Source organism: Pongo abelii, chromosome 1 (genome assembly GCF_028885655.2).
Source record: "Pongo abelii isolate AG06213 chromosome 1, NHGRI_mPonAbe1-v2.0_pri, whole genome shotgun sequence".
NCBI lineage: Eukaryota > Metazoa > Chordata > Mammalia > Primates > Hominidae > Pongo > Pongo abelii.
Window position 1 is genome coordinate 110,031,060 of NC_071985.2, and position 14,063 is coordinate 110,045,122.

General features: G+C 40.4%; 1 protein-coding gene and 1 pseudogene across 1 annotated transcript in view; one reads left to right on the forward strand and one right to left on the reverse strand.

The window, feature by feature from the left end:
• LOC100447686 (neuroblastoma breakpoint family member 12) overlaps positions 1 to 14,063 on the forward strand; it is a 2,265,351-nt gene that overhangs the window by 104,005 nt on the left and 2,147,283 nt on the right.
• Positions 1,357 to 14,063, reverse strand: part of LOC129058909 (protein FAM91A1-like) — a 66,925-nt pseudogene continuing 54,218 nt past the window's right edge.

Here is a 14,063-nt window from a genome sequence, read left to right on the forward strand (position 1 = left end):
GAGGTAATGCCTCAGCCTTAGGCATGACCTATCTTCACTCCTCATGGAGATCTCAATCTTCAGATAACATAGAGAGCCAGTCGTGACATTAGCAAAACTCTTTCAGGGGACCTCAGAGGCCTGAGTTTTTCTCCTACTCATTGCCCTTTTGCATGTGAGGATGGCTCCAAAGGGAACTTTAAAGCTTAGTCCATTTGAAATGACTTATGGAAGGCCCCCCCCTTTTTTTTTTAACTTGATCAACACCACAGTTTATTTGTAAACATGTCATATGTGTCAATAATCAAATTGACAACACTTTATAGATTTCATTGTATAATATCAACATCCTAACAGAAAATGATCTACCGTACTCATTTACAGTTTGGTATTTTAAAATCCTTAAATACAAATTGTATTTGAAACACTGAACACAAAAAAGAAACATGAATGGCAAAGAAAACTGAAAACATCAAGTAAAAGAAACCAGTATTCTGCCCCCTCCCAAAAATATAAAATCATCTGATTACATAACTTAAAAAAGAAATAAAAGAAATCAGATGATCACATTTTTTAATGATATAAAGTTGCATTTCTTCAAACCCATTTTAGATGTGAAATTGTACCATATTAAATTCTTTTTTTTTTTTTTGAGATGGAGTCTCGCTCTGTCGCCCAGGCTGGAGTGCAGTGGCATAATCTCGGCTCACTGCAAGCTCCACCTCCAAGGTTCACGCCATTCTCCTGCCTCAGCCTCCTGAGTAGCTAGGACTACAGGTGCCTGCCACCACACCCAGCTAATTTTTTGTATTTTTAGTAGAGACGGGGTTTCACCGTGTTAGCCAGGATGGTCTTGATCTCCTGACCTCATGATCTGCCTGCCTCGGCCTCCCAAAGTGCTGGGATTACAGGCGTGAGCCACAGCGCCTGGCCATGTACCATATTAAATTCTATGTCTTTTTTGATATTTGTTCTTTTTTCCTCTTGGTTTCTAAAGAATGTTTAAATTACGTTCAGGAAGTGGGGAAAGAAAGGAAGGAATGTGGTAAAAAGCCAAATGAAATTAACTATTTGGAAAATAATTGGATATAAATTTTTCATGAGGCTTTTTTTGGCAAATAACAAAGCCTGCATTTTAAATTTACCTTTTTGTTGAAATGGATCAATACTTGTAAGATTTAAGAGATTACATGAGTTAATGTATAAGTAAAATGAAGCCAACTTCACAAAGCAAAGCACAAACATCAGCTTTTCACATTTTGCTAAAAGCTCTAAAAATGCACTCTCCCTCCTTAGGAGTATGAGAGGTCTTCAGCTCAGAATCAGATGATTACTCTTGCCTCATTCAACACAAGAAATCAGAAGGAGCCCCATGGTTTTTCAGTACTTTCCCTAAGATTCATGATCACTATTAGGTTCTATTTCCTCCTCTTTTATCTCTCAAAAGAAATATAGCAGCAAATCACTCCCATATTTTAAGCTTTAAATCCACCAACAACTGGTATCACTGCCAAAAACTACGAATGTTGAATTCTTTATTAGTGTACATGTCATTACAGTTGGTTTAGACGGTTAATATAGGAATAAATAAAATAACTACAGTTCATTCAAACAAAGGAAATTAAAATGAGATTAAAGAGCCCTGATTTAAAAAAAAAAATACAACTTTCAGCGGAAAAACTGTAAAAGTTACATACATACATACCTAATGGCACTAGGAATGTACAATATCTATTACTGGAAAAAATAAGTGAGTGACTCACAATCATAAGAAATTATTTAATATTAGTATTTTTTCTTCCATAGACAAACATAACATACACATGGTTTCTACCTTCTATAAGACAAAGTAGAAAACTAACCATTACTGCATTTACCTCAAACACAGCACTGACTGTGCCACAGATAACATGGTCCAAAATATTCAATTCTATAGATAGGCTATGGTAGTGGATGTATGGTTAAGTTTTAGGAAATGTGTGGTTAAGTTTTAGAAGTAGGTATGTTAAATACATAAATATCTATAAATAACAAAAAGTTGTCAGCAAAAACGCTTAGGTTATAACATTCCCAAGCTTTCTAACATTTTAAGTGTTTTAGATCTATGTTGTCTGACCAGTTTGTTTGGTTACAGTTTTAAACTAGCAAACCATTACCATATAAGAGGAGCTAAACTAAACTGTAACACTATACAAACTTCCCAAGGAAGGTAACTTGAAAAGTCTAAAAAGTGATTCCAATTATTCTAATTAACATTTGAGATGCTAAAAGAAACAATGACTCAAGAAATGCTTTGAAGTAATTCCATTTTTCTTTATCATTTTCTAAAAAAAATTCACATAAATTTAAGATCCAGATTGCTTAAGAGTATGTCTTCAAAGTAGGTTTATCACTAAAGCATTCTGATCCAAAGACATAGTCTTAATGCTTCTAATATGTAATTCTAACCTAAAATCACAATCCTTGGTTTGAAAACATCAAAGCTAAGAAACAAAAAAATAAATCAGGGTGAAATTGTGCAGCAGCTATAGCTACAAGAGTGGAAAATAAATTCTATTTTATCCATAAAGACTCTATGAAAATATAAAGCCTGAAGTCAGTGACAACAGAAGTCCACATATAAATGGTGTTTAACAATAGAAAGTTTTCTAAAGCTTCTCATGAGATGTCAATGAATAGTCATAATCTGAGTTAAGACCTTATAAATCAAGGTTAAGTTATACATATCTATGCTGATTTACATACCTTCTACAATGTCCAACTGACATACATAATTTAGACACCCACAGGAATTCATAATGCCCTGTCATATCATCTCTCAATACTGGATGTTTATTGCTTTATAGTTTTACTACTTTAAGTACCAAGACACCTTTTCAGAGGAAGAGTTCCATCTCTTCCCTTGATCCCCAAAAATATAGGTAACAAAATATAAAATTAAACAAGATTTATGTTTGATAAACTAACATATAAAATTACCATTGCAATTTTCATAGTGATTGCTTATAAACATAACAGTCATCATAAAACCTATGAAGTATATACTTAGTTTTATAAAAGAAATGTAGATTGTCTCAAGGTAAAAAATACAGTGCTGGCTGCTAAAAAGCACGTTGTTGCAATAAGATGTGCAATAATGAGCAAAACTTCAGAAAACATGAATATCTTCCCTAAACTTTTAATATTAGTTAAGCAAGAATTGCTCCACAGCAGCAGGATGCTTTTTAGTGGCTGACACTATAAAGCTAACGTTAAGAAAGAAAAAAGGCAGAAAGTGTGAACAACAAACGGTGTAACCAAATTATTGCAAATGGAGATTAGCAATAAGAAGTGAGGAAGGTGACCATCTACTCCCTTCTGATAAGACACCATCTTTAAATATTAAGTTTTTTGCAGAAAGTGGAGCACCCACGTCAGCATACGATGACTGTGAAAGCAAACTTGAAACACTGGGCTCTGTGTGAATATCCAATGTTGAAGCACCTTCCTGGAATGAGTGAACAAAGTTAAGGACTTGCAGAGAGAGTTTTCTACTGGAATGTAAGAGGTTTTGAAGCCTCTCATTTCTGCAAAGGCCATGTGTAGCAATTTTCCTACAAACTTTCCAGTTTAGTTTGGAACTGAACAGTGGAATTCCAAAGCACAGCTCGAGAGGAACTCAATCTGCTTCTGTTGTGGCACCAGAGGTTTGCTTTGTTGCTGAATCTATAGATGCTTCCTCAATGACCATTTCAAATGACTCTGTACTCCCATTTACATCTGAGCCAGAAGCCAAATCAGGTTCTCCTCTCTCATCAGAAGCATCACTGAGTTTTCCATTTGCAAGTTGGCTGGAAGCATTCAACATGATGACATTTCTGCAGAGATGTTGTAAGTCCACTGTTCCTTAGTATCTGCAATGCTTTATGAACACCCATATTGACATGAGTGAACTCTCCTTGTAGTTCTGTTTCATCAAATGGAAATGGGACATGGACAGTTTCTCCTACCCCATGCAGACCATGCCCCTGAATTAAAACTGCAGAATGTGTTAAAGCATCATTCAACATCGTGAGCACATTTGAGGTAGGAACTACTCCAGGATCATGACCCCAAGGTGTTATTAGCAATCAATCATAACTCTGAAATATATCTGGCAGTTTTTGAAGTCTTGTACCTTTGGACAATAAAAGGGATGGTGGTCCTTGTCCAATGATATGATAAATGTACAGTTTAAACCAGACAGAGCTGACTTCTGGGATAGCTGGTCCAATATGCTGAGGGGTGCAGCTGCTGACAGGCTGGATTTCAATGGTGAGAGGAGCCATGGAAACAAGCCGTGTGCAATTTTTGTTTAGAACTCTGCTGCAAGTTGCAGGGTCCAGACCAAGAAGGCTTTCACAGTATAAGAGATCCAGAGGGAAACCATAATTGGGTTGGTCTGGCTGTGCAGTTTGCACAACTAGATCTTTATTGTGATGCAGAAACAGTATTGTGTTTCTCAGAGTAAGTGCATGATCAAAATATCTCTGTGCTTCTCCTTCACCAGTGCTCTGAACTGGTGAAAGATATCCCATCATTAAGAAGGCAGTAAGAGTGAGTCAAACAGGAATGTGATGCGTTTCGTGTGTCCTGTAGACAGACTCAGCCTGCTTACACTGGCTGTGTCAGCTGGATCTTCTTGACTATTTGTATCAGTATCAGTTGCCGATGAAGCTTCTTGTACAGGACTGCTACTTTCCCCTTCATCCCCTGACAAGAGCATCTTCTGTGGATCTAAGGTCTTCTTTAATCTGTTTACAGATGGAACATTCTTCCATGATGAATGAAGTTGATCCAAATTTATTGCTTGACCCTTCTTATGGGCAAAGCCCAATCAGCAATACATTGAAACAGCATTCTTAACCAGGGATAAGTCAATCTCAAGGACATTTGCAAGCTCTGCCACATTTATGTGCTCACCTATTGAAACAAATATAGAGTAGAGTTTCAAAATAATCACCTTGCACTCGATTCATTGCAAAACCTTCAAGAGGTGGAACTGCTATACAACTGTCATCAGATATTGGTACATCCAGATAAATAAATCCTTTGTTATACAAACTATTTACTATATGGTAATCCAGTGATCCAGAGAGTTGAGGGCCTGAATTGATGATCTTATCAATAGCACATTTCTCAGGCAAAGTGCATATCTTGATGTCATCTTCTGTGATATGTCCAGCCTGCACCACCCACCACGCCTCTATGGCAATTTCCACTGGCTTTATTGGTAGAAGATCATGGGCTGTTTTTCTTCTGAAGAATTTTTTTGATGATCTACACTGATTCATAAGATCAATGTACTGATTTCTTCCTATGCCAAGAAGCCTTAGACAGTCAGCAGCAGTAAAATTGGGCAATGAATCATAACTTTTCTCACTGTTCATAATATTCTCCATAATCCCAGTATAATATGAAAATGGTGTTATCCTCAAGCCCTTCACCATAATATCCGATAGATGGTAAGCGTACAGCATGAGATGATCTCAGCTGTACTTTAGCATTTCCTCATAATATCTGCATTCATCTTTCTTGACATGTTTAACTAAGTTATTTCTGTATCATAACTGATTGCAGATACTGTACAGGACAAACTGCTTTTCATATTCTTTCTGTGCATTTCCAAGATGACTGGGATTTTCTTCCTCCTCTGCCACCCTGAACAGCAAGACCAGTAATTCCTGTATTTCCTCCTCTTCAGCCTACTTGTGAAGACAAGGATGAAGACCTCCATGATGAGCCATCTCCACTTAATGACTGCCTCACGTTGGCCGGCAACTTGTTCCAGGGGTAGTTGTGCTGGATGTGGAACTCCACGTCTGTGTTCATGATGTCGCGGCCAGGGCCGGCAGCAAGGGCCGTGACCGCGACCCACAATACGCCTCCCGCCTGCCCATCCGTAGCCAGTCAGAGGAGCACCGCGGGAGGCCCAGCGCCTCACACTGCAGAAGGCCCGGGCTGCCCCATGGCCTGAGCTCCCAACAGTTCAGCACGGCCTGGGTCAACCGAGCACTAGAGCACCAGCGATGGGAGGCTGGGTCGCCTGAGCAGCAACGAAGGCCCTTTTTAACTTTAGAGCTTCTGTTATATGAAGAGACACATAGATTATCAACTTAGGCCAGGTTCACAAGGCCCTTCAATCAATGGAAATGAAACGTAACCTCCTCCCACAAGGAAAAGGATTAACTCCCCCATTCAACCAGGAGACTTAGTCTTACTAAAAACTTAGAAAGAAGGATCCCCCCAAGAATCAATTACAACCAAAATGGAAAGGGCCCCTATCAGGCATTATTAAGCACATCCACTGCTGTTAAACTTCAAAGTTATTTTATTTTTTTTTTTAGATGAAGTCGTGCTCTGTCCCCCAGGCTGGAATGCAATGGCTCGATCTCGGCTCACTGCAACCTCCACCTTCTGGATTCAGGCAATCCTCCTGCCTCAGCCTCCTGAGTAGCTGGGATTACAAGCACATGCCACCATGCACAGCTAAATTTTTTTTTTTTTTTTTTTTTTTTGTATTTTTAGTAAAGACGAGATTTCACCATGTTGGCCAAGCTGGTCTCGAACTCCTGACCTTGTGAAATGCCCACCTCAGCCTCCCAAAATGCTGGGATTACAGGCATGAGACACTGTGCTCAGCCTCAAAGATTCTTATGAGTCTTCACAGGTGCCAGAGGAAGATGCCATGACCTACGCTTGCAAACTCCCAGAACTTGCAGACTCCCAAAACTTAAAGCTATTGTTTTGCAAATGCACAGGTAAGTATTAATACCAAGATGCTGTGAATGAACATGAAAGCTTTTCTCTTACTCCTAATTATAATGTTTTCTCTCTTACCGCTATGCCCTGCTGATGGAATTTAATGAAGGAATCTCTACCAGCAGACACATGGTTTTTACCCTTCCTAGGACCTTTAACTGATATCTTGTTATTACTAATCTTTGCTCCTTGCTGGTTTAACCTCCTTATAAAGTTTGTGTCTTCTAGATTATAATAATTCCATGTAAAGATGATGCTGGCACAAGGCTTTCAACCCATCCCCTCTTCTGACCCAGAAAATAAAGACATCCTGCCTTTGGGCCTTTTAGAACAGGTGTCCAGAGATTTTACTTCTCCTATGCTAGGCAGGGTCTATGCCTATAACATCAGCTAGAAGCAGTTACTGAAGATGAACCTCCACCCTTCTGCAAGCCCCTTAAGATTAAGGAGGAGTATATAATCTCTGATGGGGAAATGAGGTAGGAGACCAGAAGGACTTATTTTCCAGTCACAACCCCATTGAACAGAGCAGGATTTGGTCAAAACAGGGCGCAGTGGAGAAGCCTGCTGAAGCCAGCAGATGATGATGAAAGTGACCTCTAGTTGCCCTCACTGCTTATGAGCATAAAGACACTACCACTGGGACCATGGCCAGTTTACAAATGTCATGGCAACACACATTGGCAATGGCCTTGAAGTTACTTTCTATGGTTCTGGAGAATCCCTGCCCCTTTTCCAGAAAGTTCTGAATAACCTACCTCTTAATTGGCATGTAATTAAAAGTGGGTCTAAATACAACTAGCTAGCAGCCCACAGGCACCAACTCTGGGCACACTGCCTATGGGTTAGCCCTATTCTGCAAGAAGCAGCAGCAGTTCAATAAAAGTTGCTTTCTCTCACCAGTGGCTTATCCTTGAATTCTTTACTTGGCAAAGCCAAGGAGACTACAGTCTGGGAGAAATTTCCCAGGCTACAAACCAGTTTTGGGGCTCGCCTGCCCTGCATCACTATCATTGTTTCCTTGGGTTTCCCAGGAGTGTACATGTTTGAGGCTGCTGCCCTGCTTATAGATCTGTTTCCCTGCAGGAAAGGAGTATCTTGCCTATGGCTTCCAGAGTTGGAGACACATGTAGTTTCACTACTGAGTGCTAACATTTAATTTTGGAATCAAGTGATGCATTCAGACTGGTTGCTGTCATTCTGTGGTATACATGGAGTGAACACATTTGTGACTGAGTTTCCTGCTTTTAGCTGGAGCAAGAAAGTTTTATAATTGTGATTTGTACAAAAAAATTATAGGCAAGAGAATGTGTGTAAAATAAACTTTATTGTCAGAGGTTTCTAAATGCTCATCCTTCAGGGAAAATGGACATATGCTGAAGAGCTGATGAACAGTCTACAGCAGTGTTATTCTAACTTAATCTTGATTCCGAGTCCTTGCCATTTTCCTCTAGCTGCTGTTGACTCCAGTTACACATAGGATGGGGGAAAGGGGATTATCTATGAATCTAGGCATCACTATCTCTTGGGCAGTTATCACATTTGCAGGCTGAAGGGATGTGATTTCTACAATCAAACTATCCATTTAGAATACAAATCTGAAGTGGCTGTAAAATTTGCTTCTCAGAGATGGAGCTTTCAGATTTGGACTTTCAACTGTTCTGTTGTTTTAGTTTTTGTCATCAACTGGGGAACTGTTTGTGACTAAGATTTGTTAAAAGTAGAGAAGAGCTTTTCATAGTTCCAACATTAGTTGTTACCTGAAACAAACACACACACACACACACAATGAAACAATAATCTTTGGTGAGGTCTTGCTGATACCTAACTGAGGCTGGAGTGAGAGCTAAGTGGTGATACAGGCCAGGTGCAAACTGAGTGCAGCTAAGTGGATAATCTCTGGTGGTGAACTCCAGTCTAGAAGAAGATAGTAATAATAGATGGAAAAGAAAGTCTCCTGAAATGAACTAGCTGGCCTGCGGTGTAGGACACAGGAACCCAGCCACCTTATGATTCTAAAATCCTTGCTCAAAGCTGCTGCAGATGAGTTAGCTAGGTCTCTACCACCTCCACAGCATCAACTGACTCTCCATAATACTCCTGTGGGGAGAAATAAAGATCTTTCACACCTCCCAGGAAGGGACTTGCTTAGCCCCATATGTGCACATTCAGAAATAGCTTGTCATAAGAAAGAGAGGATAGTTTGCAGAGAAATAACCCTCCTAAGTCCATATCCTATTCCTTTTAAATAAGAGAGTGGTGCCAGGGGAAGAGCCCTAGAATGTCAAAGCCAACAGGGTGCTCAGATACCACCCAAGTACAGTTCCATCTTTGGCCATAAGGAGACAATGGTGTCAAGAGGCTAAGGCCATATGATCTGTAGGTGAAAAACCTGGGATGAGAATCAAGGCCTCAAAACTTTTCCACTACATCACAGAGTTTAGGAGCAGTTAGAGGGAAGGCTTCAATCTGGAGAACACTAACAGGCTCTAGAGATTATTGGGTCATGGTGGCTGGGACAGAAATAAGGATTCGTAGAAAGATGTTTATAGTCAATGTTCTTTTACAGTTAATGTTCTTTTGGGATTTTGCTTAATAAAAAGGCTGAGCAAAAGTGAAAAATTTTTTTTTCTTTTTTTCTTTCTTTTTTTTTTTTTTTTTTTTGAGACAGTTTCCCTCTTCTTGCCCAGGCTGGAGTGCAATGGTGCAATCTCAGCTCACCACAAACTCCACCCCCAGGGTTCAAGCAATTCTCCTGCCTCAGCCTCCCAAGTACCTGTCATTACAGGCATGCACCACCACACCCAGCTAATTTTTTTTTTTTTTTTCCAGTAAAGACGGGGTTCCTCCATGTTGGTCATGCTGGTCTCAAACTCCCGACCTCAGGTGATCCTCCCAAAGTGCTGGGATTACAGGTCAAGCCACCACACCTGGCCAAAAGTAAAAATTTTCTAATTGCAGTTCTGAACAACTTATGGGTTGTGAAATCAATATAGTGGACTGCTTACTACTACAGGCTTTATTTAAATACTAGGTAGGGTGGATTACACATAGTAAAAGATTTTTTTTAAACTGATCACAAAGAATTGTATATTTCTCACTGCATCTTGTGGTCAGAAAAGTTTGAGAAACTGCTCTACATAGGCAAATTATAGGTTCAATCTATCCATCTACCTCTTTTTCTCTTCTCTTTTTTCCATGCTATGCAAACAAAGCCATGGAGAGAGGAAGGCAAATTCCATCAATGGGTGGGGTTAAGCCTTTTCAATGAGGTAGCTGCACATTTGGGACACTTCTATGCTGGTGACTTGACATTCTAGTAGATAGATGGTCCTTTTCATCTCTAGCCACATGTGAAAATTACTTGGGAGCTTTTTAAGACTACTAGTGGCTTCCACCCACTTGGAAGCGTTTAAATCAGAATCTCTATGTGTAGAGTCCAGGCACTTGTGTTAGTTAAAACCTCACCAGGCTTTATAATATGACAGGATGGTTTAAAGCTACTGAGTAGACCCACCCTATTTCCCACCATTCTCTTTGTTTCTCTTTCACCATAGGCTTCTTTCCCATGAGAAAGTAAAGATTTTAGTCTCTCTTTTCACAGTCTGAAGTAAATCACTATCTTTCTCAATTGGACTTCCAAGGCAAAGATTTCTTTCCATTTATCTATCTGGATTTTTACAAAGTTGGCCTCTGGATTCCCTTTTCCCAAAGCTAATTCATCACAAGGCACCCCTCAAGTAAAGGAGCTGGACTGTCATACACCTGCACCTGTCAATCATGGGTAAATATTTTGCAGGCAGGGTTGCTGGGTGCTGTGGGATTGACATAAACTCCCAGGTATTGCCAGCTCTGAGCCTCAGACAAGCTTGTGACTAAGTGACTCCAGTAGTCTGAAGACAGTCCTTACTCAGAAGGGTCTTTGGAAGCAAAAGCACACATAGGCATGAGAGGGTAAAAAAAAAAAATTCCACGTGATCTTGGCTTATACCTAACAGAACTTGTGCAAGAATGGATATTAAGGTGGGTATTGTACACAGCAGAGCTTAGTAAATACCAAGTCTGGAGTTTAAGGGATAGACTGAAGAGATTTTGCAGGTTTGTAAACATTTTTGCCAATTTGAACATACTTTTGTTTGCGTTTGGTTTTTCTCCTCAGTGGTAAGAGCTAGGCACAATAAGGTAGCTAGGATATTATATTTTCAATCAATAAATTTGTATTTTGCTAAGGACCAAGATGAACTATGACGATTTCAATTTTTTAGTACTTTATTTTCATTGGTTTGAAAATTAGGACTTTTGCTCTTTTTTTGGCTTATGGCACCTTTTTTGTTTTCACAGTTTCTCAAAGACCAGTAACATAGAATCTAAATTATGATTGCTTATTCTGTCAGTACTCTAGGGGAAAGTTGATTTAATCTTGACAAAATGTATTCAATTAAAATAATTGTTTTCTTTCTTCTTTCTTTTTTTTTTTTTTTTTTTTCTTGAGATGGAGTCTTGCTCTGTCACCCAGGCTAGAGTGCAGTGGCGCAATCTTGGGTCACTGCAACCTCCACCTCCTGGAATGAAATAATTCTCCTGCCTCAGCCTCCCGAGTAGCTGGGAATACAGGTGCATGCCACCATGCCCAGCTAATTTTTGTATTTTTAGTAGAGATGGGGTTTCACCATGTTGCTCTCTTAATTCTTTTCACCTTTTAAGTTTGTCCTTCTCTTCTCCAATTTGCAATAGTGGAGTGTGGCTTGCACCGAAATACTATATTTCTCAGAGCTACTTATTCCTGGCGCCTGGCAGTCTGGGGGCCTGGAGGGGGTGCGTCTAGAAAGCAGCCCTCTCTAAGTTGAGAATAACCATGAGAATTGTGAGTTATAAGGTTTTGAGCAGCTCTGGCTTCCCTGTCCTCTTTTGTTTCTACAGTGGAGTGTGACAAGAGAAGGGACCCATCTGAGAGTGACTTCATATTGTGGCCTTTCACCACTTACCTCTGGAAACTTGATTCAGGCAAGTCAGGGGAGTCTCCGGTATTCTCTGAGAACTCTGTTTTCATTATACAGCTGGGCAATGGAATCTATGATGTGCCTGTAGAGGTTAGAGGTGCATCCTGTTCCAGGAAATAATTACAATTTAGGCAAGTTATACACGTTTGCTTAAGAGAATGCTTTCTGCATATTTCATGTTCTTCCTCTCTATCTTAGCCTAGGGAGAAAAGTGTGGGGACTCAGGGCTGGAACTTTAGTGTGATGGGGCAGAAGCTTAATTTTCACATGATTCTCAACAAATGCCAGCACATCACATGTATTATCATGTCCAATGGCTGCAATATGAAGGAGGCTTTTCTGCAATAGTTGCTGCTTTGGTATGGGAAGGGACCTGGTTACGGATCTTCTGGCCCAGCACAATGTTATGAAATGATGGCGTCTGTGTGAGAGCAATCTAAGAGGAGGGGGGTTGGAGAGAACCACTCACCTCGGGGTGGTAGAATGAAGAGTAACCGAGACATAAGGGAAGCTGATGAGGATGGCAGCAGAGGAGACTCTCATTCTGCTACATGAGGTGCTCAGAAGCCTGGGTTCTACTGAATGCCAATCACATGAAAAGCAGAGAGACAGCAGGCAGTGTACAGCAGCAGACAGAAGGCAGAAGACAGCCTAGGAATCACAAGAATGATTTTAGAGGTAGATACTTCTAAGATGGAGGCAAATCTTTAAGCCTGTTTATTTACCTATGAATAGGAATGCTAGTAGCTGCCCTACCTCTCCAGCTGGGACATTTGTAATGAATAAGTGAAGTAAAGTATGTCAAAGTGCTTGAAATCTATAACATTGCCCCAGTCACATGCCTTTAGAAAAATACATATTGCCAGAAGCAGGCCGACTTGGGCCTCTCCTACCATTTTCTTTGTCAAAGCTGCTGAGATGACGTTCCAGCTTTTCTTGCAGGCCGTTGTTGATGAAAAGGGTTTACTTCAGGTGCTGCCACTGGCTCTGGATCTCATCTTCTGCAGCCATTCCACCAGGACATGGAATGAGTCGGGAAATGAAGAATGCTGATCACTAAAGGGGTAGTCAGGGGCCCCTCATCAAGATCCCTGCCTTTCACCATTCTTTTGCCAACCTCCATCTTCTCATCAGGGAACATAAGGCAACTTTCTTTAAGAGCTTTTAAAGTTTCAAACAAAGCATGGTCAAATGCTAAGCAAACTCCACAGGAATGACTCCCACATGGAGATATGGAAAGTATAAAGCAGGTTGACAGGAGGTGGGAAAACACTGAAGGTTTCTGAGTAGGGCTTTTCTAGCACTAGGAAAGGTATGACCACCTCCTTGAGATGACTTATAGGTACTAGGGAATATCTTCCTCTCTACAAAATATCTCTCCTGAGCATCTTTTTGTTGTTGTTGTCATTGTTTGACAGAGTCTAATTCTGTCACCCAAGTTGGAGTGTGGAGGCACCATCTTGGCTCACTGCAACCTCTGCCTCCCAGGTTCAAAGGATTCTCATGCCTCAGCCTCCTGAGTGGCTGAGACTACAGGTGTGCACCGCTATGCTTGGCTAATTTTTGCATTTTTAGTAGAGACAGGGTTTCAGTATGTTGGCCTGGCTGGTCTCAAACCCCTGACCTCAAGTGATCCACCTACCTAGGCCTCGCAAAGAGCTGGAATTATAGGTGTGAGCCACCGTGCCTGGCCCTGAATGTAAAGACCTTCTTCTGCACCTTATTGTGAAATTGGAAAGAGAAATAAGGATGCCTTTGTCAAAGGATGGTATGAGTCATAAAAGCCACATACTTATACCCAGCACTGACAAAATGACAAGCCTAATATGGTTTATATTACTATGAAAGCTCAATGAGTGAATTAATATAATCTCTTTCTATTGTATAGAAGAGTATATAAAGCATATAGTCCCCTAACAATCCAAACTTTTGCCCCCAAAGTAAAGTCAAACATTCAAGTAAGGGAGAGGAGACATAGGTCAAGGTTTTAATCTATACACACACCAGTGAGGCTACCAAACCAAAGGGCTCTTATACACCTAATGAAGCTCCAATGGCTAGCATGGAGTTATTCTGGGAAGAGGGCATGCTGGTGGCATTGCTGTTAGATTCAGCCTTTTCTCCAGCAGATAGCCTTGTTGTTTATTTAGATTGAATTATAACATTGAGACTAAACTAACAGAGATCTTAAAAATACCTTGGTGCTTCACAAAGATTGAGAACCCTGGCTATTTACCAAAGGGTTGCCAAGATCAAAGTCTTGTCTTTATGGAAATCCCCTGATATTCTAGTAGTCAGATGGAA